The 25,711-nt window shown below is 56.0% G+C and overlaps 1 protein-coding gene and 1 pseudogene across 3 annotated transcripts in view; one reads left to right on the top strand and one right to left on the bottom strand.

Moving 5' to 3' along the window:
- GDPD5 (glycerophosphodiester phosphodiesterase domain containing 5) overlaps positions 1 to 14,769 on the bottom strand; it is a 92,829-nt gene extending 78,060 nt beyond the window's left edge. For both annotated transcript variants that reach the window (XM_084893398.1, XM_084893401.1), the window contains exon 1: positions 13,969 to 14,769. The gene's annotated coding sequence lies outside the window, so the exon portion shown is untranslated. The remainder of the gene's footprint in view (positions 1 to 13,968) is intronic.
- The window catches only part of LOC311627157 (small ribosomal subunit protein uS15-like), a 198,768-nt pseudogene that overhangs the window by 1,558 nt on the left and 171,499 nt on the right, over positions 1 to 25,711 (top strand). The gene's annotated exons all lie outside the window — the stretch shown is intronic.

The raw sequence follows: 25,711 nt of genomic DNA, 5'->3' as shown, positions 1-25,711 counted from the left end.
GGGCAAGAAGAGACAGAGGCCTGAAAGGCAGAAACTATTGCTGAGCAGGTGCCGCAGTCCAGGCACTCGGGGCAGAGTCTCAGCTCCCCCAGCAAAGCAGCCCGTGTTCCCAAAGCCCATCCCTGAGCGGCCAGCCCTGTCAGTGTAGGGCAGAGGAAGGAGGTATCAATCTTCTCAGGAGGCTTCCAACTAAAACGATTCCAGGGCTGGTTTCAAAGGGGATAAGGGAGCAAAAGGAAGGCTTAGGGGCACAAGACTTAGCTGCCTGGAAAAATATTGTTATGTTTACATCAACTTAGCAACATGATCAAGCACAGGGAAAACATACTTTAAGTGCCTACTGTGTGCCAGGCAAGCACTGTTAGGTGGGGAGCTGGGCACAAGGCCTCTGCAGACAGCATCGTGTGTTGAAGACTGGAGAGATGAGGGGGTCGGTTTACCTGGTCACTTGAGGACAGAGAAGGTGGTGCTGGAGGAAAAAGCTTCCAGGATAGGAAGCCTGGAGGGGCACGTAAGATCACTACGTGATCTCAGGCAAGTCACCTTCCTTCCCTAAGCCTCCACCTTCCCATCTGTAAAATGGGCTGATAATAAAAAATCGTGACATCTGCAACATTGTATCAGGCACGGAATCAGTGGTCATAGACCTTATCTCCCCTAATGGGCACAGCCAGCTAGACGACAGTTGTTAATTATTTGTTATGGGGGGTGATTGTCCCCTTCACAGATGAGCAAACAGCTGGTTACTCACTTGCCTGAGGGGGTTGGTGGGAGCCAGAGTTGACTCCCAGGTTTGTCTGACTCTAGAGCTCCCTCCCTCCTTGCCTTCCCCCTAACACGTCCCATGCTGCCTCTCACAGACGGCCGTGAGGACTCGGTGACATCGTGAATATGAAAGCACTTCATAAAAGGCAAACTATTATGTGTCCAAAGCCAAGAGAGAAGTCTTAATTCCTCCATGAAACCAAATACTGCAGTTCACAGGAGCACTCAGAACTGGCGGCAGCCCAGGGCTCCGGGGTTCCTGATCCCTCCACCTCCCGCATTCCTTGGCCAACTTCTTCCTAGGGAGAGGGACCCGGCTGGGGGGGGGGGGGGGGGTCCCAGCTCATCCCCTCGCAGCCCACAGAGCCTCCTCCCACACCAGACACTGCCTCACTGGTGACCACTCGACACCTGCTGAGGGTTCAGATGCACAGCCTACCCAGATGCCATGGGGACCCCCTCCTGACTCCCCAGTGACAGGCTGGGGGACCTCAGGCTAGTCTTCTCACCTCCAGGACCCCCCCTCCCCCGTTTCCCACCCTTGAGCTAGATGAGTTTAGCTAGGTGCGTAGGAGGAGGTCCAGGCTCTCAAAATCCATGGTCTGAGGAAGGCGCTACTCATCCCACCAGGATTCCCAACTCCCTGCCTGCCCGTGGGACCCTGGTCTGACAGGCGGACCAGCTCCCGCCACCACCAGCCACCAGGATGCTAACCTTCCGGCTTCCCAGGCTGGCAGGGCCCAGGTAGGGGAGAGAGAGAAGGGTCTTCCAGCTGAACTGCACACATCTCCACTGGAGAGGCGGGGCCCTCGGGCATGAAATCCTCACAGGCCTATCGTGGCCCAGAGAGGCTGCTAACTGGCTTCAGGCCACACAGCAGACAGGGGTCAAGTGTATGTGGGGATCCAGGCCTTTTAGGCCCAGTCTAGGGCTCTCTCCACTGCCCTAGAGTCATCCCTTGGAAGCGTGGACCAAGCAGAGAGAGGAAAAACAAGGTGAGCAGCCAAGAGGACGCACCCCCACTCCACGCTGGTCAGGAGGTACTGGCCATTGACAGCGGGCACCCAGGCTCCACGGTGAAAACCAGCTCCTCGTTTCTCCGTTCCCTGCCTCACTCCCAGGTACCGACGGGGCACGTTTATCCCGAGGGCCTGGTCCGTCCCTGCAGAGCTCTCAACAAGGGGAAGGAGGCTCCAGCTGCATTGTGACAGATTTAAGTTAGATATGAAGATGAACTTCCTAAGGCAGCATTAAGAATAGATAGTGTTGCTGAAACCGGTTTGGCTCAGTGGATAGAGCATCGGTCCGGGGACTGAAAGGTCCCAGGTTCGATTCCGGTCAAGGGCATGTACCTTGGTTGCGGGCACATCCCCAGTAGGGGGTGTGCAACAGGCAGCTGATCAATGATACTCTCTCATCGATGTTTCTAACTCTCTATCCCTCTCTCTTCCTCTCTGTAAAAAATTCAATAAAATATATTTAAAAAATAAAAAGAAAAATAAAAAGAATGGACAGTGCACAGAGGAAGGGAGCAGGAAGAGGGTGGTAGTGGAGTCTCTTCTAAATGACAAGATGCTGCCTCGCCCAGTATGTCACTGTGGCTTCCAAACAGACCTGGAAGGGCAGTGTTGCTGCCTTCGCTGTACAGGCGAGCCACTGAGGCTCAGAGGCGGTGGCCTGCCTAACGTCTTCAAAGCCAGGAGCGACCGGGAGCCCGCACACCTGCTTCTCAGGAAGGCCTCTGAGGACCAAGGCACCGCCACAGCCACCAGGGCATCTCACCGCGTCTGCCCAGACGCTGGCCCACGCTGCTGGAGGTGCCGGAGCACCGGCAGGCAGGAGAGGGCGTGCGCAGTGTGGCCAGCTAGAGAGAGAGGGTTCTGCACTCTGGGCCTGCCCCGCTGCTCCCCAAACACTATGCCCTGGGGCCTCATGGGAGCTTTACATGCAATGTGCCCCCAACATCCCAGCAACACGAGCATGGCCTACTGGGCTCCCCACTCCCTTTACCTGGTCTGCACAGGCTGCTGTGGGGCCATCTGAGTTCAGGGCAGCTGGCTCATTCTGGGGGTCCTGGGCTGATGTGGGCCCAGGGCTGATCCCCCGAGCTGCCGGCAGCCACCCAGACACAAGGAGGACACACACGGTGGCTACACCAGCGCCAGCCCTGAACTGGGGCACCTGAGCTCACCTGGCACCAGCCTCCCCGTGACCTTTGTCCCACTCGAGAGAGCAGGCTGTACCTTGGGGAGGAAGCATGGACCAGGAGGGGCCCGTGGGTCCCTGACTTCTCTGCAGCCATCGGTGGAGAGGCAGCCTGCCTCCAGCCTCACTCAGCACACTGAGTCACCGCCCCGCCTGTGAGGGCCGCCCCCGTTCTACAAACAGGGGAACAGAGGGTCAGAGAAGCCACGCCACTTGCCCACAGTAAACAAACAAAAAACAAAAACAGAACAACCAGGAACTGAGCCAGCATTCAAACCCAGGCCTGCCTGATTCCAGAAAGCCGAGTGTTTTCCAGATCCGCTCTACCTCTGAGGGCCTGCTGTGTCCCCTACGTGCTGCTCACCCCATTTCCTGCTGCAGCCTCTGGCCATGCCTCCTGGCTTCACCCTCCCCCTCCCCCTTCTGACCAGGCCTTTCACACCCACTGTGGACCAACTGGGGTCCTCGCCTACCTTCAAGGCTCATTCCGAAGATCCCTTCTCCGTGAGGCTCCCCGATTTCTCTCATTCCCCTCTGAGCTCCTCGGTGTTTGCGGTGTTTGCTCGTCTCCTGCTCGTGGCTGCGCAGCTGCCCCACGAGGGAGAGAATTGGACTGTGCCCCAACCACTCCCCTCCACCCCCAGCCTCCAGGGCAGGGACAACCTGAGTCCGCTCCCTCCCGGCTCCCGGGGCAGACTCAGGGGCAGAGCGTGGGGACATCTCGTCGGACTGCAGCTCGGGAGGATGAGCCCCTCTTCCCAGGACGCGGTTTGCAGGAGAGGCTGCGGGGAGGGCGTGGAGGACTGACCGGGGAGTGTGCGCAGTGGCAAGGAGGTGAGAAACTGTCACCGCCTCGTCACCGGAGCAGAACCCGGGCTGAGGGTGGGGACAGTCCCATCCTCTGACTCCTGGTCCCGCCACACGGTGTCTGGGGTTCTGCCTGTATTATCTATGACGATGAAGGCTGGCCCTTACTGGGCACTTCCTGCGCACCAGGCACCATCCTAAGCACTTTAAGTTAGTTCCTTCATTTAAGGTTTTTAAAAATATATACATATTTTTATTGCTGAAACCGGTTTGGCTGAGTGGATAGAGCATTAGCCTGCAGACTGAAAGTTCCCGGGTTCGATTCCGGTCAAGGGCATGTACCTTGATTGCGGGCACATCCCCAGTAGAGGGTGGGGTGTGCAAGAGGCAGCTGATCGATGATTCTCTCATTGATGTTTCTAACTCTCTATCCCTCTCTCTCTTCCTCTCTGTAAAAAAATCAATAAAATATATTTTAAAAAATAATTTAAAAAAGCCAAAAGCTTATTGATTTCAGAGAGGAAGGGAAAGGGAGAGATAGCAACATCAATGATGAGAGAGAATCATTGATCAGCTGCCTCCTGCACACCCCCCCCAACTGGGGATTGAGCCCATAACCCGGGCATGTGCTCTTGACCGGAATCAAACCTGGGACCCTTCAGTCCCCAGGCTGACGCTCTATCCGCTGAGCCAAACTGGCTAGGACGCATTCATTTAATCTCGACAACATCCCTGCTCTGTGTTATCTCTACTGCAAAGATGAGGAAGCCAAGGCACAGACAGAACTTGTTCCCCAGCCGTATTATGGTGGAGCCAGGATTTCAGGAGAAAGTCTATTTTCAGAACCTGTGTTCCAACCACTGCTCCATACTGCCTGACTCAGAGGGATAGAGACGCAGGTTGTTCAGGTGATCAGGCTGGAGAAAACTGACAGCCAGGGCCTCTGAGGACCAGAGGTGGCAGAGCCGGGTGAAGTGATGGGCACTGTGGGTGGGGACCTGGAGACCGATTTCAAAGGGCCGCTAAGGCACCTCTGGAGAGACAGAGATGGAAGGCTGGGGACCCCAGAACTCCTCTCCCTGAGGGGCCTGTGGCAACTGGAAAGCTTTGGCTTGTCTTTGGGGCGGGGGCACACGAGGAACACCCAGGTAACAACAGACGATGCTTAAACTGAATCCTATGGATGCCACAGCTTTTGACCGTCAGAGTGAGCCATGCCTCCTGCCTGCCTTTCCAGACCCCCTCTCCGTCCTGCTTGGGACCTGAGGGCTCATCTCAGTGGACTGATTTGGGCTCCAGGCCTCTGGCTTCTGAGTAGGTTCACCCAGTGGGAAGGCCCAGTGGTAGACGGGAGGAGGGAAGAAAAATAGTTGAGGTTTCATTCTCCCGATAGTTCTCCTGGGCTGACTGATTCCCTGACTGCAGACCACAGCCCCTGCCATGGAGCCAACCACTTCCTCCCTGTGCACTCCGGCCGGGGCCATAACGGCTCCCAGGGGCTGCTGGGCCCGGCGCTTACTCTCCTCTGTGTGTCTGCTCCCTGCTATGGCCTGAGCGGTTCACCCTGGGCTGGGCCAGAGAGAGGAGACCAAGCACCACCACCAACAGCCTCAGAGCCTGCTCTAAATACAGGATGCGTGGAGCAGGCGATTACAGGGTGCAGGCCTGCAGGGTGCAGGCCTCCACTGTCTGCGTCTGAGCTTGGGCCTGACCCCACACGTGGAGCAGGCTGGCTGCACGGAGCAGGATCTTTGCCAGTGACGGGAGGGGCAGGGCCAGAGTTAGTTCCTAACGAGGAAGGTCGTGGACGGTGTCTGAGTGCTCACCATGTGGCAGGCACTGAGCTTTACCCACCAAGCACTGCGCTGGCTTCTCAGAACAACCCAAGGAGGTGCAACCCACATATGCATTCTACAGGAGGAAACACTGGTGCCAAAAAAGCTGCAATAGCCTGGCAGGTTTGGCTCGGTGGACAGAGCGTCCACCTGGGGACTCAAGGGTCCCAGGTTCGATTGCAGTCAAGGGCACATGCCTGGGTTGCAGGTTCGATCCCCAGTGGGGGACATGCAGGAGGCAGCCAATCAATGATTCTCTCTCATCATTGATGTTTCTATCTCTCGCTCCCTCTCCCTTCCTCTCTGAAATCAATAAAAAAATATTTTAAAAAATTTCTTAAAAAAAAAAAATGACTCGCCCAGGGTCTGGTTGCAGAAAGAGACTAAGCCCAGACTCCAACCCAAGTTCTTCTGCCCCCAGAGCCCATCCCGGTAGCTACCTGGAATTAATTTTGCCAACTGGCTTCCAACAAAGGTAGCTCCCTTAACTGGGGTCAATTCTTGGCGAGGGCCAGACAGAGGCCTCCAGTGTCTCCCGCCCCCTCCCCTCGATGAAAAAGGAACCCTCTGACGTTCTTCCAGGTGGGGTAGGGGGGCTGGGGGCCCCAAGCAGGCGGTGCAGTTGGGTGTCCAATTGGGGAAAACAAGCAGATCCGGACAAGGCTTCATTGTTAAGGAGAGCCTGACTCTTTGGCCATTAAAACAAAACCAGGCAAAACAGAACGCTCGCTGTCTTGTCTTATCTCTTAGAGAGAAGGGGGGCAGGAGGAAGGGGCCTCCAGACTGGGTGCTGCTCCCTCCCCTACCAGCAGCATCTCTCAGACTCAGGGCTCCGGCGGCCAGGACACGGGGCGGCCAGGGTCTGAGTGCGGCTGGCATTGCGGGGCTCTGCCTTCTCCTGGTGCGCAGTGTGGACACTCAGCCACCACGCTCCTGCTTTCTGTGTGAGGCCTGCTCGGTCTCTGAGACCCTCCCCGGAGGGACGATTGTTAACTCCTAATTCCAGATGAGGACACCGAGGCTCCAAGGAGACCCCTAAGCCAAGAGCGGAGGAGTGTGGGAACCCAAGTGCATGGGATCGTGAAGTCTTCCTGCCGCCCCGGTCCCCCAGGCAGGGAGGGCCCAGGGAACGCACTGACACAGAGGGAGCAGCTGGAAACAATGAGCTCCTTGTCACGAGGTGGGCAGGGACCATGGCGGAAGCTGTGGGCGGCATGCAGAGTGAGGCCCGTGGTTCTCATTCCCGACAGCCGACCAACATCACCTGGGGCCCCTCACACAACCTCGGCGGCCTGCGTCTTGCCCCGGACTGCGGGGCGGGGCCCAGGAAGGACTTTTCACGTTTCCTAAATGATTCTAACGTGTGCAGCCAAGTTCAAGAGCCATGGGCACAGGTGCCACTGAAACCTCTCCCGCCCCACACTCTTTTTTTCTGTTTATTGATTTTTTTTTACAGAGAGGAAGGGAGAGGGACAGAGAGAGAAAAACATCAATAGAGAGAGAGAGAAACTTCCATCAGCTGCCTCCTGCGCACCCCCAACTGGGGATATGCCCGCAACCAAGGTTGCGGAATCGAACCTAGGACCCTTCAGTCTGCAGGCCGACACTCTATCCGCTGAGCCAAACCGGCCAGGGCTCACCCCACACTCTTGAAGGAGAGAAGAAAACAGGCAAAAAAACAGGCTCCTCAAGGCCCACAGCCAACCCCAACTGCAAGCAGCACCAGGAGACCCTGAGGTCCGGGTGCCTCTGGGGTGAGCTCTCTTAAGATCCTTGGGGGGTCCTGGCTCCCCGGTCAGTAGAAGAAAACGTTTCTTTGAGCCTCCTGGTGGGAAGGCGAGAGGAATTCTTCATGATATTCAAAAATAAAAAAATATTGTCCTCTCATTCAAAGCTAAGCAGCTGCGGGATTAGTGCTGAGAGACCCCTGTGCCGGCGGGTGCCCGGGGAGCCAGGCCTGCTTATTCCATTCTGCAGATCTGGCCTCAGATCTCGTCCCACACTTCCTCCCCGATTGCTTTCTTGCCTTCCTCGTGCCCTCAGACAGAATGTCACAGATGGCGAGGCGGTGGGAGAGAGGCAGCGGGGAAGGAAGGCCTGTGGAGACCCGCAGACCCGGGACTTCCCAAGCTCTACCCTCGCTGGCTGCCCCGAGACAGAACCCACTCGCTTGTGAGCTCAGTTCCAGCACCGACCTCACAGCAGTGCCAGGGTGTGTGCCTGTGCTCGTGTGCACACGTGTGTGTCCAACGCCAAGTTCGAGCTCAGCACGGGGAGCACCGCCGCCCGGAAGCCTTTCCCGAAGTCCTCAGTCCAGCACCAGACACAGCCCCAGCCCGGGGCCTTCCCGGTCACATCCGTGTGGCCATTGTTTCTGTGTCCTTCTCTGCTTACCGTCCTTCTTTCACTGCACAGAGACCTGCCCTTTCCCTGGGATCCGTTCTGTCCCCATTCCCAAGCTCCGATTCTCCTTCAGGCGCTCTGCGAGGTGCCAGAGATATAGCCAATGACAGCTAGCACGCCCCGAGGACTTAATAAGTGTGGGTCATTTTTTCTGAGGCTTTACCTGTATAATTCATTTAATGCTCACCGCCACCTTATGGAATAGGTGCTCTAATTGTCCCGTTGTACAGATGGGGAGACCGAGGGCCAGAGAGGTTAAATCCTTTGCTAGCATGTGCATCCTGGCTGTGATGTGAGCATTACCCCTTACCACCAACCATCCACAGACCACGATGGGACTGGCCCCACCTCAGGGGCTTACCCTTTACGATTTCGAAGTCTTGTATCTGTGTGTTTACTTGTCTAATGTCTGTTTCCCCAACAGACTACACTTTCGATGAGAGAGAGAGAGAGAGAGAGAGAGAGAGAGAGAGAGAGAGGGAGAGAGAGGGAGGGAGAGAGAGAGAGACAGAGAGAGAGAGAGAGAGAGGGAGGGGGAGAGAGAGAGAGATTGAAGATGGATGCTGCTTAAGGAAGGACTCGCTCTGCCCAGCATCTGCTAGCTGGGCCCAGATGGCTCCTCCCAACTGGGTCATCCCTGCTGCTACGGCCTGAGAGTAACCAGGGCCCTGGACACCCCGCTCCCTGCCCTACACTCAGCTCAGAGCCTTCCTCTTCTCCCTCCACTACCTGCTCGCCGGGAAGGTGATGGGAATTACAGCTCTATAAACCGCACCTGACACAGAGTCCTCCCCACTCGGCAACGTGTCCTCCTCTGGGGAGTCCTCCCTGTCACCTGGCACACCCTCCCTCCTGGCATCACCAGCCTGACTTCAATCAGCTTCCTCCTGAGTCACCTGTTCACAAGGCTACCAAGAAGGCAGGCAGGCGGGCTCAGGCTGGGCAGCCTCTCCCTCCCGTCACCCCGCTTAGCTCCCACAGCACGGTTATTACCGGGCCTGTTTACAAGCAGGAAGGTGGAGCAGCTTGCTCAAGGGCCAGCTCACACGGCCTCCCCTGCCCAGGGGTTGCCACTTGGTGCCAGGCACGCTGCTAGGCACTCTGAGGAGAGGGGAGGGGAGCAGATGGGGTGGCATAGAATCTAGTTCTGACCGACTGGCAAGGAAAGCAGATCTACACAGCCCCGATCCACAGAGCACTGTCAGTGAATGAGGGCTAAGGGTCTGCAGAGGAGGAGGGTGGGAGGAGGCCTGCAAGCTCCTAGGAGGAGGCAGCTCGGGGCCTGGCTAGATCCCTCTGCTCCACTCCCAGGACCACCGGGACAGGAGCAAGGCCATGCCTCAGCCCACAAAGCTCTGGAGGCTGCAAAGCGAGGAGCAGCGGCTGCCCTGCCGGCTGCCCTGCCAGTGACCCCATTGTGGCCGGGCCAGTCTGCCTCTGGCACTGCCAACCTAGCCTGGCCCAGCTGCTCCCAATTCTCAGGGTCTTCTCTGCCCTGCTAATGACGGTGCTGCCGGCAGCAGCAGGCACCGCCCTTCTTCGGGAACGGCAGCAGCCAACGACAGAGCCTGCTGTCCCCACAGCCGCCGGGCCAAGAATCACAGCCGCCCAGCACACCACATCCTCTGGCCCCGGTGCCGCGGTCACCTCCGCCTCCCGGGGTCACGGAGGACACTGCAGACGCTGGAGCGCCGGGCGACTGGACACCGGGGGCCCCGCTCACCTGTGGGAAAACAGGACACAGCGCAAGGCCGACTCACACAGCCAGCCCATCCGGGGCCCGGGGCCCGGGGTGCCCAGCCAGTGTTCCTTCCTGGGCCCAGGCTAGCCCCAGCACTGCCCTTCCTTCGCTTTGAAAAGACGGCTTTTTACGTGTGAAGTATGCTCTCAGGGTACCTGGCCCCCGTTGAGGAGACGGGATATCTTCTAAAAGCTGTCAGTTTAGTCCCAGGTAGGAGCACAGGTTTGACTCCTCACGCCCCTCTGTCTAACCCATGCGACCTTGAGCAAGACAACGCACCCCTCGGAGCCAAACCCCGTTTCTGGAGAAACAGCAGCTACTCCCCGCGCGGTGAATGAGTGTGTCCGAACAGCGCTCAGCGGTGTCTGGCTCATGGTAAGTACTCAAAGCTATCGCTGCTGTTAATATATCATCAGAGTGTTACAAATGAGTATGTGAATGCATCCTGCAAACTGAAATGTGGTGCAATGGTAGGTACTGTTTATTCATAGGGAGTGGTGAAGGCTCGGCAGTGGGTTGGATAAGCCAGGGATGTTTATGACAGGAGTCGGGCCCCAGCAGATGGGGAGATGAGCAGAGAAGAGGCAGGGATGGCAGCTCTGACAGGAGGAACCCCACAAGCACAGACGCAGGCCTGAGGCTACATGGGGCGTGTTTAGGAGACAGTGGTGAGCAGTGAGCCAGGGGCCCATGCAGTGTGTGGGCAAGGCCTTGAAGACGCAACGAAGGAGACCGGTCTTCAACTTACAGACAAAAGGAGCCACAGAGGGCTCTCAGTGGGCACTCCACGATGCTTTTTTTCTTTCTTTAATTTTGTAATCCTCACCGGAGAATATTTTCCCATTGATTTTTAGATAAGAGTGGAAGGGAAGGGGAGAGACACACAGAGACACACATCTATGTGAGAGAAATACATCAATTGGTTGCCTCCCGCACGAGCCTGGACCAGCCGGGGATGGAGCCTACCACCGAGGTACATGCCCTTCACCAGAATTGAACCCGGGACACTTCAGTCTATAGGCTGTCACTTTATCCAGTGAGCCAAACTGGCTATGGCTGCACACTGCTCTCTGAAATGTGAATTCTGTCTGACATTCAAGGCCCTCTGGCATCTGGTGACCCTCCCTCTTCTCCACCCCCTTCACTGACCCCATAAACCCCGGTGCCACTGCCTCAGAGTTCACCCACTTCTCTGCTTACTACCCTATCCCACCTCCCTATCCCACCGCCCCTGCCATTAGCCCACCCCCAAGTTCACGTTCACAAGGAAGCACCTTTCACTAAGCACCTTTGGTGCCACATGCTTCATATATGCGGCCTCACAGCCACCCAGAACTGCCCTCATTTTGCGGAGGAGCAAATGGCAGCCTGGCAGGGTCAGGTGTCTTGCTTCTTCTCTCAGTGAGTAAGCAGCACAGCCAGGATTCAACCTTCAGCGGATGTCGGGACTACAGCCATCTGCCTCTAGCCCCAACTCAGACACCGTCCTCCTTGGTGAGCCTTCCAGGGTTACTCGTTGAAGTGGGCCTCTCCCTGCCATTTCCCATCACCCAGAGGCCCACCGCTTGCCCCTCGCCCAGCCAGCTCGGTTTCCATTGGCGAGGGGCCTGGGTAGATAACAGGTCCCTTCCTCCCGGTCCTGCCTCCCTCGCCCCATCACCAAGACTTCCTATAGCACGGACAGCAACAGCCGCCTCCTCTGGGGCGAGTTCAGAAGCTCATCTGGGCACAGAGCAATTTCTCCGCGTCTGCCTCTCCGCGCGAGGGGACCCATCAATTATTCACTGCCCCTTTGTGCCTAAGGGAGGCGGGACAAAGAGCCAGAGGGAATGAGTACCAGCTCCCACAGCCCTGGCCCTGGGGTGGGGGTGGGGGGTCAGAATCCAGGGTCTCCCAAGCAGGTTCCAGAGCACGCGGAGACCAGGAAGGTGACCCAGGAGAGCAAGCCTGAGAATTTCCCCAGATTTCCTGGTCACAATGCAAGCTTCCTTCCTTGTAGGGAAGAAAGCAGATAGCTTGCCAAGCGCCATATATTTATTTATATCTTACTCACTCCTCACACAACTTCATGAAGGAGGCAGTCTAGCTTAGGGAGCAAAAGCGGGGGCTCCGAGGAGTGATTTGCCCAAACGCCACATGGCCAGTGGGAGGCAGGCAGAGCGCACGCACGCACGCACGCCCACCTGGTCTGTCTCACCGCTCCCTGTCTGAGCCGCTCAGCCCACCCGGCTGTGAGAGAGTCATCGCACTGCCTTTTCCATCTGGGTGACTTCCAACCACCTGGCATGCAGTTGGCACTCAGGTGCTGAAGAAACCCAAAGGCCCTGGGCAAGGGGCTTCACCTCTCTGAGCCTCAGTTTCCCACACGCTGTAGCCATTAATAACCATCCTAGTGGTGGCAAACACACACGCAAACACACACACACACACACACACACACACACACACACACACCCTCTTTAGCTCTTGATAGTCTGCCAGGTATCATGGCCTCACTATCGGAACAGATAACGCCAGCCCGCCTTGACCCTATTTTACAGGTGAGCCTGGGAGCCACGGATGCCTCTGAGAGGTCCCGCGTGGCTCCCCAACCCTGTTCACCTCATTCCAGGTTCTTCCCATCACACCGTGAAATGAGATCACGGGTGTGAGATGATGTCATTAACAAGGAGCTTTGTTGAGAGGCAGGGTTACCAGGAGAATCTGGATCTCCATAGATTGGGGGGAATCCCACGCCCTTCTGTCACCTTCTCTTGCAGACGGTCTCTCCCCCCCCCCCCCCGCCAGGGACGGAGCTTCCAGTCTTGAGCTGACCTCTCCACTCTCCTCCACCTCCCAGGGGCTTTCCCAGGTGGCTTTTCCTGGAGGCTGGGCACAGCAGGGGTTAGAGAGTCCCAGCCAAGGCCACAGGGCTCAGACCAAGGCCATGTCCCCTCCCCCACCCCACCCAGGACAAGAGCCCCCAGCATCCATGCCAAGCCCTCTTTCACAACACCCCTCTCCTTTGCACGGCCCGGGGGCTGGGAGGCTGGGTAGCAGAAGGAAGCCCTGCCTGGAAATCCAGACACCTGGGACACTGCCCCCAGGCCTGGCAGCCCCAGCCGTGAGACCTTGAGCAAGCCCTCCCGCCAGGGTCAGAGGTGTCTGGCAGGGCCCCCTGCCAGGAGAGGCTAAGGTCAGGTCTTTAGTCTGGGCCAAAGGCGAGGAGGCTGCCAGCACGTCTTGGGCCCCAGCTCCAACCACACAGACTCTCACAACAGCGTCACGTGTGGTCACCCTGACCTCACACCAGGGTGGGAAAAACCCGGGCCACCTACCCAGAAGATGCTAATGGGGAGGGGAGTGGATACCCTGCAGGATATTTGGGAAGGTTTCCTCAAGCGTACTTGCGGGTCAATCACTCACTCACGGCTCTAGGCCCCGGGACAGCTGGCACACACACTCCATCCTTCCTTCACCCCGCAGCCTCCCCCACGCACCTGGCCGGTAATGTGAAGGAAGTGAGCTGGGTGCGTGCTGAGGGGCCTTGTCTTCTCTGACTGGGGGGCCCCTACAGGGAGTTCCCCGACACATAAGCCCTGCCTCAGGACCTCGAGTGCCTTAGAGACCCCGGAGTCCAGGCCTGGGAGAGAGGCCCATGGGGGGAAGCTGTGAAGGTGAGAAGTCTCCCACCTCTGCCCTTCACTCCGTGTCCTGGGAGGTGGCCCGGCCAGAGGCCACAGGCGGGAGGGAAGGAAGCCAGCAGAAGCCGCTCCGGGCCTCAGGATGGGCTCTAGGGTGTCTCACAGGGCCCCACCTTGACCGCTTCCACCGTCCTGCCCGGCGGCTATCCACTTCCTTTCTCTTCCTCTTCACTTTCTGCTTCTTCCCACCTGCGACCTAACCCTCCTCCCAGTCTCATCCTCCCCAGAGTGAAAACAGCTGGGTCACTCCACCCCACGGAGCCTCAGTTTCCCCGATCTGTTAGCCCCTAGAACAGTAAAGGGCACCTTTTATCTCATCAGGGATTAGAGTGACTTAACGAGGGGCCACTTGCACGAGGGTGGAGCGCGGACACGCACACAATGGGGGCTCCCCAAGTGCCCGTTTTCTCTCTCCTCCTCCCCGCCCCGCGCCCTCCAGCCTCAGCCGGTGCGGGGCACACACCGCCGCTGGCCCGTCCCCGCCCCGATAGCTGGGCAGCCGCTCAGCCCGGCACCCGGAGGCTCTCACCTGCAGCTCTGGACTCCGGGGCAGGGGGCCCTGTGCTCTTCTCCGCGGGAAGCACCAAGCACCTCGCCTGCAACGTGCAAGGACCGTGGCAGCTTCGGCTCGCAGGACCCCCCGGGTCCAGTTCGGTCCGACTGTCCAGCCCGCCCCGGACCCTTCAGGGGGCGCTGGACTTAGGCAGGGGCTTCCTGGGCGCTCGCCGCCTAGAGGTCCGGAGCGCCGGGTCGGGAGCCGCTGAAGGTCCAGGTCTCAGGGAAGGAGGCTGAGGGTGTCCGGGCTCCTGTGCACTCAGTCGGGGTCCTGGGGACCCCCTGCGCTGTCCCCGGACGGAGGGCTCCGACAGCCGCTGCAAAAAGGCTGGGATCGACCCGCGGCGGTGGACCCGTATGGTGGGTGGGTGGGCCAGGAGCGGGGTCCCGCCCAGGTGCACCGGATCAGGGTCGTGGGCTCGGGAGTCCCGGCCACGACGCCCCGGACCGTGGGGTCGGGTAAGCGTCCCGTGGCGGATGCCGGGGGGGCCGGGGCCGGCGGGGCTGGCTGGTCGGGACGCCGGCGAGGAGCCGCGGGGGCCGGAGCCCGGCGGCGGGGAAGTCTTCCCGGTTCCGGACTCGGCTCGCGCTGCAAAACGGGGTGGACCTCCGGGCCGCGCTCCACTTCCTCCTCTTCCCCTGGCGCCACGCCACGCGCTCAGCCCCGCGCCGCCGCCGCCACCGCTGTCATCCCGGCCGCCCACCCCCACGGAGCTGCGGGCAGAGCAGCGCGGAGCCGGGCAGCGCCGCCCAGCGCCCCCGGAGCCAGCAGCGCGGCCCCGCCCGGAGGGGGCGGAGCCATCCCGAGGCCCCACCCACCGTCCGGACCGGGGCAAGGAGAGGGGCGCTCCCCAGGTGCCCGCCCTCCGCCCGCGCCGTCAGGGGACGAGGGCCAATGGGAGAGCGGGGAGGGGGCGGGGGCCAATGGGAGAGCGGGGAGGGGCGGGGCTCTGCGGCCTCTACCTTGAAGGGGGCGGGGCCAGCGGGGAGGCGCGAGGCTGGAGGGAGGACAATGCCCGGGCTGGGGCAGTTTGGGGACCTGAATGGAGGGCGAGGTGGAGAGGAGGGGGAAGCGAAAAGGACTGATGTGCCGGGGACCGGGGTGTGGAGACCGCCTTGTATGGGGGAGAAGGAGTCATGCGATGGAGCAGGGGTCGAGGTAGGGAAAGAAGCAGGGTGAACGTGTGTTATCCGAGGTAGTGGAATCCCCAGGATAAGAGGAGTCCCCCGGAATTGTGAGACAGCCCCCACAATACTCTTCACCCTCCCCAGCTTCTAAATCCAGACTTCAGGAAGCGGCGAAAACGAAGTTTTGAAAATACAGGGGATCTCTCTTAAGCCTTTCCCACTTCTCCTTACGCGGGGAGGAAAGTCATTATCAGCAGAGGATTGAGAGTGACCTTTCTGCCCTTTGCTCCCGTCCCCCCCCAAGCGCCTTGGGGCAGGAGCTGTGTCTGTTTCATACCCATGGAGTTCCCAGGACCCTGCTTAGGGCGGGGCACAGAGCGGGCCTTGCAGGGTTTTGATGTCTGAAGGAGCGAAAGTTGAATGGATGGCCCGGAGAGCAAAGGAATAGAGGCTCACACAGGACAACCTTACGCAGCGGTACCCCGTTTCACTGGTGAGGCCTCGAAAGCATTGAGAGGCCAAATGATGTTCTCAAGACCCTAGAGCTGGGCCAGGCTATGACCCACTGACCACTGCAGCACTCCAGGCACAGCTGTGTGGCTTCAAACAGGTTCCTGGACCTCTCTGAGGCTCTGATGCCTCATCTGTAAACGCGCAATAAAGATGCTGCTACTGGGCGGGCGCCAGGCTGCAGAGGTGGAGGGAGGACACGGCATGTGCAGAGGCATGGGCTCTGAAAGAACACCTCTGGGGACCCCTGGCCTATTCTGGGGGGTTAGGAGAGGTTTCCCCGAGGGAGTGAGAGGCAGTTCAGGCCAGAGGTGGGGGTTAGCTAGGTTAGGAGGGAACCTCAGGGAATGGCCAGTGCTCTGGGCAGAGAGGCCAGTGTAGGTGAAACTCTGGAAGAGAGGGAGAGCGCTGCTTTGTTGGAGAACCAGGCCAGTTTGGGGTGACCAGAGCTCTCAGGGCAGTGTGAAGAGGCAGACGGGGCCAGACAGAAAGGACTTTGGATTTTATTCCAGGGGCCCGGGACTCTGCTGGGGTCTTGCTCTTGACCCTGAACTCTGCAGGGTCATGCTGAAGCCCCAGTCTTGAAGATCCTAAATCTGGACTCACTGGCTGTCAGAGGGGTATTCTGGGAAGTTTTCTGCCAGGTATGGATATGGGAAAGACAGAACTTTGTAGGGAAAGCAGGCAGCATGAAAACACCCAACGCCCACAAAAGGCGAATGGTGGGGGGCCTGTATGGTTAAGGGTTAGAGTCCTCAGTGAGTTCTGGGCCCAGACACTCTGTCTCTTCCTCCCTATCGATACACCAACCTCTGAGTGTGGCTGGGAGCACAAGGAAGAGGTGGAGCTGGAGGCTGAAGTCCAGCCAGGGCTGGGGGCTGGGGGTGCCTCTTTTAGCCAAACCCAGGGTCGGGGTGGGCAGTTTGGCCCCAGGAAGCTTGTGCTTGTCTTAGGTGTTGAGCTTGGTAATGGTGCTAAGAAACCCGCCCAACCAAATGGCTCAGTGTTGAGCGTTGACCTATGAACCAGTAGGTCATGGTTCAGCTCCCCATCAGGGCACAAGCCAGGGTTGCAGCATCCATCTCCAGTAGGGGGTGTGCAGGAGGCAGCCACTCCATGATTCTCCTCTCTCATCATTGATGTTTCCGTCTTTCTCTCTGAAATCAATAAAAATATATTCTTTAAAAAAAGCATCTTTTGGACACAGACACCAGGAAGGTGAGGGCTTGAGTTGAGGGGGGGGGGGGGGGATATTACATATGTAATACCTTAATCCAGTGTTTCCCAACCTTCTCTCATGATGAGAATCACCTGGTGGAGTTGTTAAAACACAGATTCCTGAATCCCAACTAAGAAGTGCTAAACTAGAATTTTTGGGAACATATAGGTAAAATTGTATACTTAACTAGTGCTCTAAGACAGATTTTATATACAGAGCACTAAGTTAGGTATGCAATTTTACCTATATGTTCTCAAAAATTCTAGTTTAGCACTTCTTAGTTGGGATTCAGGAATCTGTGTTTTAACAACTCCACCAGGTGATTCTCATCATGAGAGAAGGTTGGGAAACACTGCCTTAATCAATAAAGAAAAACAAAACAAAACAAAACAAAAGACCTTGTGCCCTAGATGGTTTGGCTCAGTGGACAGAGCGTGAGCCTGTGGAATGAAGGGTCCTGGGTTTGATTCTGCTCAAGAGCACATGCCTGGACTGTGGGCTTGATCCCCAGAGTGGGGTGTGTAGGAGGCATTGATCAACGATTCCCTCTCATCATTGATGTTTCTCTCTCTCTCTCTCTCCCTTCCTCTCTGAAATCAATAAAAAAAAAAGTTTTGGTTTTTTTTTTTAAAGAAACCTTGTAACTTCTCCCTCTGTGTAGAACCTTCTGTGGCTCCCAGCTGTCAGCATAATGATTAGGTTACAAGTCCCTAGCCTGGTGTTGCAGACTCTCCATTGTTGCTCTCTGCCAAGCAGCCTCATCTTCCGGCCACTTCCTTTCCCCCTCAGACCAGAGTCAGCTCCATCCACAAGCAGGGTACCATCTCTCCCCCGGATGTGGTTGCTCCTGCTGACCCTTCGACTTCCCCTTCTCTCCCGATTCAGTTCCTACTTCCCTGCTGGACCGAAGGGAAGACACTTTGGGGCAAATGCCCATCTGTCTTTTCGTTGCTGTGTCCTCCGAGCCTGGCACTAGTAAGTCCTCAGTAAGTAGTTACGGAATGAATGCCCCATCTCTCCAATCAGTGTCTCCTCCTCCGGGGAGCCTGCCTTTGGTGTGGAATCTCGCAGCTGGAAGGCTCTGTCATTACGCCTTTCCGGTCTGGGGGGCCCCACACCTCTGTGGCAGAGCTTCCCACCCACCCCCACCCAGCCGAGTGCAGCCTGGCCCCGGGGAGACCTCGGCAGGGGAGATGAATGAGGCTCTCAGACGGAGTCTCTGCCGCCCCTCCTGAGGGGCCTGGGGAGCAGAGGCCAGAATAAAAAGGCGGCTTTCAGAACAGACCCTCCGTGACCCCGGAGGCCCCAGAGGGGAGTGCCCAAGGTCGCCAGGGGGTGACCAGCCAACAGTTCTCAAACGCCCACGTTCACCTCTGGCTGCCCTCCCGGGGGAGGAGGTCTCCTGACCTGGGAGAATCGGGCCTTTATGCAGCCGGAGAGGCCCATGAGGCGTGACGGGGGCCTGGCTGGGGCAGGGTGTCTGGGAGGGCTCCGAGGAGGCTCTGAACCTGGGCCTCTGGGGCTGCGGAAAAGGCTGCCCTTGTCAGCGGTGCTCCCCCCCCCCCCCCCCCCCCCCCCGAGAACCTTCCCCTCCTTATATTCTGGCCGGAGGGGAGCTAACGGTGCCGCTACTGCGTGCCGCCTCTGCCCTGCTGCCCAGCTTCCCATGTTTGTGGCAAATAAACATCCGCTTTGTGCCGACATTTACGTTAGGGATTTAGCTCTCTCTTCAGCAGGGACACCAGTCTGTATAAAACGTTATGCCCCTCGAGGCCTGCTTCCAACAAATCCTTATGTGCACCCACTATGTGCACCCACTCTGTGCACCACTCTGTGCACCCACTCTGTGCAGGCGCTGAGCTTGGTGCTGGCAGGGGACCCATGGAGCATGGGGCAGATGTGGCCCTGCCCTCCTGCAGCTCACTGTTGGGCAGGGTCTGTAGACAGCTGACCTCGGGGCCCTCACAGGACAGCCTGTTTTCCCGTTGGTCTGCCTCTGCCAGCCCCGAATCCTTCCCCCAGCTCTCCTGCCTGTATGTGCCCCATTCGACTACTGGCGTTTTCTCCATCCTTCAAGCCCAGGACACAGGCTGACCCCTCTGGGGACCCTGCCCAACCAACCCCGCTGGGGGGCGGGGCTGAGGGGCATAATATTGTCCACTGGAGCCGGCCACCCTGCTGCCCTTTGGGCCTCTCTTGGGACGTTGATCCCTTGGATCTTGGGCTGGTTGTGGGTCAGGTTTCCCACCAGAGTATGAGCTTCGGGAGAGCGAGGGACAGGGCGCCGCTCTATGCCCCAAGCTCATCCCACACTTACCAGTAATTTCTAAGCTGAGACCAAGCATTGGGCACCCAGGGCCTGGACAGGCAAGGGGTGCCCGGTCCGAGGGCGCTCTGCAATGGTGTGTGCCGAGTGCCCTGTGGACGCAGGAGGCTGCGGGGGAGGAGAGGGTGCATCGAGGGAGCCTCACAGGGAAAGTGACACTTGAGTTTGGCACCAGACACACGTCCTGGCCCAGTCACCTTCCCTCTCTGTGCCTCCGCCTCCGTGTGACTAAAGCATAAGGGCAAGCAGTGGCTCCGCAAAGGGGGTAAGGATGAAAAGAGACCTGGTGCCCTAGCTGGTTTGGCTCAGTGGATAGAGCGTCGGCCTACGGACTGAAGGGTCCCAAGTTCGATTCCGGTCAAGGGCACATGCCCACGTTGTGGGCTTGGTCACAGTGAGGGGTATGCAGGAGGCAGCTGATCCGTGGCTTTCTCTTGTCATTGATGTTTCTATCTTTCTCCCTTCCTCTCTGAAATCATCGAGAGAGAGAGAGAGAGAGAGAGAGAGAGAGACCTGGTGTTCAGTCAGCCAGGCCAGAGATAGCACTGTGTGTGTGTGTGTGTGTGTGTGTGTGTGTGTGACCACAGTCAGGTCCACAGGACCGAGGCAGAAAGGTCCGGAGACTCTGTCTGTGGCCGGAGAGGCGGGCAGGGGCAGGTCACACGTCTCTGACAGAGTCGGCTTCTGTGCTGTGGGCAGAGGGGAGCCTTGGAGGGTTCAAACAGGGGTCACAAGGTCGTGCTTGCTCTTCAGAGCTCGCCCTGGTCGCTCTTTGGAGGAGAGGCTGAGGCAGGGAATGTGTCTGAGGCCTGTTTTGAGTCTGGATGACAAGGAGAGATGAGTGTCTGAAGCTGGAACATTTAAGGAGAAGAGGCAAGCTCTTTATCCTGTCTGTGTGTGCTAAGAGAGATAGAGAATCTGAGGGGTTTGTGGCTCAGGAGAGGGCCAGGGCTTGAGGCCAAGGCCAGGGATAGCTTCTGGGATGAGAAGAGAGTGGCCCCAGGGAGGGAGTGGGCTTGCATGGGGGAAGCAGAAAATCCACAGGGAGCAGGGTGGATGGGATGGAGCCCAGGGAAAAGCCAGAGAAGGACTGATCAGAAAAGGAGAGGAGAGAGGGGCTGTCGGGAGAGGATAGTGAGGGCCGAGAGCACCAGGACTGAAGTGTCCCGGGGTCCACCGCTCGGACTGAGGGGGGCCGGGAGAGGTGGAGGCAGGAGGAGGGTGCGCTTGGAGCCAGTGTGGGCTGCCGTTCCCAGGGTAGCTGCCAAAGGGTGCGTGCTTGGGCGGCAGCTGGAGGAGGAGGCAGAGCTGGAGGCTTCTACAGGAGGACATAAGGCTGCGTGAAAGAGAGGAGGTCGCTGAAACCGGTTTGGCTCAGTGGTAGAGCGTCAGCCTGCAGACTGAAAGGTCCCAGGTTCGATTCCGGTCAAGGGCATGTACCTTGGTTGCGGGCACATCCCCAGTAGGGGGTGTGCAAGAGGCAGCTGATTAATGATTCTCTCTCATCGATGTTTCTAACTCTCTATCCCTCTCTCTTCCTCTCTGTAAAAAATCAATAAAATATATTTAAAATAAAAAAGAGAGAGAGACAGACAGGGGAGGTCACGCATAGGGCAATGGAGAGGGAGGATGAGAGGCAGCACTTCCACGTAGAAGGTGGGATGGGGCAGCTGGAGATCCAGCCGGGAGGTCTCAGGAAGCAGGAGGCCAGGTGTCCGCTCTCCAAAGGAGGACCAGGCAGAGCAGGGGCCATGAGAAGAGGCTGAAGCCACGGCCCTGGGAAGTGGAAAGGGAGGAACAAGGCCGTCTGAGGTAGGAGCCAAACCATGAGGTGGTCCCTTTTCCATGGTGGAGGGGTGGGGGGCGGCTTCGCACAATGCCTGTGTCAACTTACTAAACAGGGAGACCCGGCCCCTCTGGTCTTGAAAGGATGGGGAGCTTCAGAGTGGGAATACCGGCAATCGCGGTAACTTCAAGCTTACCGTTTATCAGCACCTCCCCATGCTCACAAGAGGGAATGCCTAGTTTAGTCCCACACTGTCAATTGCCAGGGTCTGTTACCTGGGGGATTGAACTGCACAAATTTGCGTCTGTGTCTCTAGCACGAACAGGGTGAGGGTCACACCCAATAGCCAGGTGCCCAGTACCTTTAGCTAAAGAAATGCAGAGGGGACATGTTCATTTGGCTGCCTCTGCTGCCCCCTGCTGGGTAATACTGGTCAGTGCAGAATAATAACAAACTTTTTGTTCTCAGAATCATTTTCACACCCCAAAATTATGGAAGATCACAGAGAAATTATTTTTATATAGTTTATGTTGTATTTAAAGTATTATAAATTAAAATGGAGACATTTCCAAAATTTTAATTAATTTAATAGCAATCTTATTAAATGTTAACATATATTTTTACAAGACATGTATTTTCCATATGTATACTGTATATATATATATATATATATATATATATATATACACACACACATATATATATATATATACACACACACACACACACACACACACACATACATGAAGAGGTAATATGCAAATTGCCTGGGACATCTTAACATCATGACTGCTCAGAAGGAGGCTGTGCGCACAGGTGGGCGGGAGGGGAATGCATGCAAGGTGAGGCAAGCCATGGATGGCGCAGGTCCAGAATGGAGACAGAAGGTCCTGCCAGCCATGACGTGCCAAAAGTCCCACCTCTGCACAAGAGATACAGAGGAAATACCTTTTCTGACCGCTCAGGGGCCAAGCTCCCGGTATGCCACTCGCAGTGCTCTTGGTAACTTGGATAATAAGAGTCCAAGAAGGTGATCTAGGGTTTTTCCACCTCACTCCTGGAGGAAAAAACGAAGGTCCGCTGCTGGAGGGCTAAGAAATGTCATATCCTGCCCTAGCCGGTTTGGCTCAGTGGATTGAGCCTCGGCTTGTGGACCATAGGAGCTGGGTTCAATTCTGATCAAGTGCATGTACCTAGTTTGTAGGCACCTCTCTGGCCGGGCCCAGGTCAGGGCTCATGCAGGAGGCAATCAATCAAAGTGTCCCTCTCACATTGATGTTTCTATTTGTCTTTCCCTCTCTCTTCCATGCTCTCTAAAAATCAATGGAAAATTATCCTCAGGTGAGGATAAAAAGAAAGAAAGAAAGAAAGAAAGAAAGAAAGAAAGAAAGAAAGAAAGAAATGCCATATCTTATGAAAAAGACATCTTGAAAATGCCTAAAGAAAGTTGTCATTTTTTCGTGGTGAAGGGACTGGAGTCTGTGTTGATGAAAACACTTTGGTTGCTGTGGCAGCTGGCAGTGGCAGCAGCAAGGTGATGGGGTGGTGCCTTCCCCTGATCAGCCCAGTTGCCTCCCACAGAGCTGTCAGTAGGACATCCCTTGAGGGCTCCTGGACTGTGAGAGGGGGCAGGCTGGGCTGAGGGACCCCTTCCGCGTCCCCCCCCCCCGCCCCCGCCAGTGCACGAATTTCATGCACTGGGTCTCTAGTAGGAATAATAATTAAACTGAAAAAATGTTAAGTACTTCCTAAAAATTACCTGTAAACAAAACAAACAAAAAAACCACACACAAATAAAATATAAAACTCTAGCCCTGGCCAGTTAAGTTAGCTCAGTTGGTTAGAGCATTATCCCAATATGGCAAGGATGGCAAGGTTGTGGGTTTGATCCACCAATGAATTCATAAATAAGTGAAACAACAAGTTGATGTTTCTCTCCCCCTCTCTCTCTCTCTCTCTCTCTCTCTCTCTCTCTAAGTAAATTAAAAAAAATTAAAAAATAAAACTCTAAAAACAATATTGTTGCAAAAAAAAAACAAAACAATAACACATAACAAAATTTACATTTTCACCATTTAAAAAAATATATATTTTGTTGATTATTTTGCAGAGAGGAGGAGAGAGGGATAGAGAGCTAGAAATGTCAATGAGAGAGAAACATTGACCAGCTGCCTCTTGCACACCCCCTATCGGGGATGTGCCTGCAACCAATGTACATGCCCTTGACCGGAATCGAACCTGGGACCTTTCAATCCGCAGACTGACACTCTATCCACCGGCTTCGGCACATTTCCACTATTTTGAAGTGTACTGCTCAGTGGTATTAAGTACATACATATTGTTGTGCTACCATCACCACCATCCATCTCCAGAACTTTTTCATTTTGTGAAAATGAAACTGGGTACCCATTAAGCAATAACTCCTTATTTCCCATCCAAATGCCACAGGCAGGTCCTGCCCACGGCACCGCCTCACCCAGGCACCAGCCAGGGCAGGTCACCCGGCAGGACACAGGAGGCGATGGAGGGAAGTGCGTAGCCCTGTGCTCTGTAACGGCTCTTACCATAAAGGCAGTGGAGACGAGACACCCAGAGAAAGCTTTGAGCACGAGTGGGATGTGGGCAGACATTTTAGGGACTTCGCTGTGTGCAAGGTGGAAAGGAAGGGGTAAGAACAGAGGCAGCAAGAAAGTGAGGAGACAGATACCAAAATCCGGAAGGGGTGAAGGAGGGGGGTCATGGAGGGTGTGGAAGACGGGGCTGGGAAAACTTAGAGGCACTCTTAGCTGCTGGAGGGCTGCCCCCGCTGCCCCTGAGCTCCGGGTCCTGGATGTTCAGGGTGAGGCTTTGTCAGGGTCCTTTCTGTGACTGACCACCCATGCCAAATGGCAGTGAGAGGCTTCTTGTCCAAAAATTATTAAGAGTTTCAAAATGGTGACACCAGAGCATTAAATCAAGAGCAGGGCCCTGGTTGGTTTGGCTCAGTGGGTAGAGTGTCGGCCTGCGGACTGAAGGGGCTCGGGTTCGAGTCCAATCAAGGGCACATGCCTGAATGGTAGGCTCAGTCCCCGTAGAAGGTGTGCAGGGGCAGCCAATCCCTGTTTCTCCTTACCTCTCTAAACATCAACTTTTAAATCTTAAAAAAAATACAGTTATTTATGAAATATTATTAAAAATCAAGAGCTGAGTCCTCAGCTTAGAGCCAAACTGATAGTAATTGGCGATTATTGTCCGATTTAGAAGGAGGGGAGATGGAGGGGGAGGGAAGAGGACTGCCAGTAAAAGTTGAATTTCAGATAATGTTTTATAATAATGTGTTTGGTGCAGTATTTGCAATAAAAAAATGCTTTGTTGTGTGGACTAAAAAGGGGCCACATACTAAACCTGACATGCTCAGGGGAAGCCTGCGTGGCAGCCTCACAAACTCAGACGGAAAGTGACCACATAGGATGGTCTGAAATTAAAACTACTCAACCACAGTCACGTCCTAGGCCGGTATCTTCCCTGACAAAGGTCACTCTTTACCTCAGCAGAGCCTGTCTATTGTCTCTTGGATCTACTGTAACAGACCTTTGGGGGGTCAGAGTAATCCCCTTTGTGCTCAGGGCACACTCACCCCCCAGAATGAGAGCCCACAGAACCCCTCACTGTTATCTTATCTCCCCACCCCACCCCCATACCATCTCTATGGGCTATAAATGTTCATTGTTAACTGTCCTCTACCCGCCAATGTAAAAAAAGCATGTGTCTCTTCATTTTACTCTTTATCCAATCCCAGAGGTTTCGCCACTTTGCTTTTTCCTGATTCCCTAATCTATCACCAGTGGATTTCATGTAACCCCCCCCTCTGTCTTCTCCTTTGATTGTGACGTGTAAAAGAAGTGGTAAAACTCCCATTTTCTCAGTCTGCTGAGATTTTGCTTCCCAGTGATTATTGTCAGTTTGGCTCAAATAAACACATAAAAATTCTTTACAGATTTGGGTGTTTCTTACGTCAACAGTTGTTTGTCTGAAATTCAACTTCAACTGGGAGTCCTGGATTTTCGCTGGCGGGTGATGTTTCCCACTGGGCCCCGCTGTCTCCTCCATTACCTGGGGCTCTTGGGAGAAGGGTTCCCAAACGGTAGCCTGCATCAGAATCACCCGGGGGGGTTGTTAAAACAGACTGCTGGGCCCTGACCGGTGTGGCTCAGTGGATAGAGTGTCGGCCTGGGGACTGAGGGGTCCTGGGTTCAATTCCAGTCAAGGGTACATGCCCAGGTTGCAGGCTCAATCCCCAGTGAGAGGGTGCAGGAGGCAGTCGATTAGTTATTATTGGTGTTTCTAGTTCTCTCTTCCTCTCCCTTCCTCTCTGAAATCAATAAAAAATATATTTAAAAAGAAAAACAGATTGCTGGGCTCAATCCCTGAGTTTTTGATTCACAGATCTGGGGTGGAACTCAAGGATTTTCATTTCTAATGAGGTGATGCTGACACCAGGGACACATTCTGAGAACCACTGTTCTAGGAGTCTGTCACCCTAGTGAAGCCCACAAATAGGACACAGAAAAGTGCAGTGACACAACATTACCACTAGAGGGTAGAAGTGCCCACTAGTCAGGTCTCAGGTGGCACCTACAACCCCGAGGCTAAGATTACACCTTTGCTAAGTGCTGGTTCTGTGCCTGGCCATGTCCAGGGCCCTGGCTATGACAAAACATGGGTCAGAGCGCAGCTGGCATGGCTCAGCGATTGAGCATCGACCTATG

The sequence above is a fragment of the Pipistrellus hanaki genome (genome assembly GCF_964339955.1).
Source record: "Pipistrellus hanaki genome assembly, chromosome: 9".
NCBI lineage: Eukaryota > Metazoa > Chordata > Mammalia > Chiroptera > Vespertilionidae > Pipistrellus > Pipistrellus hanaki.
This window is presented reverse-complemented; position numbering and strand designations above follow the sequence as displayed.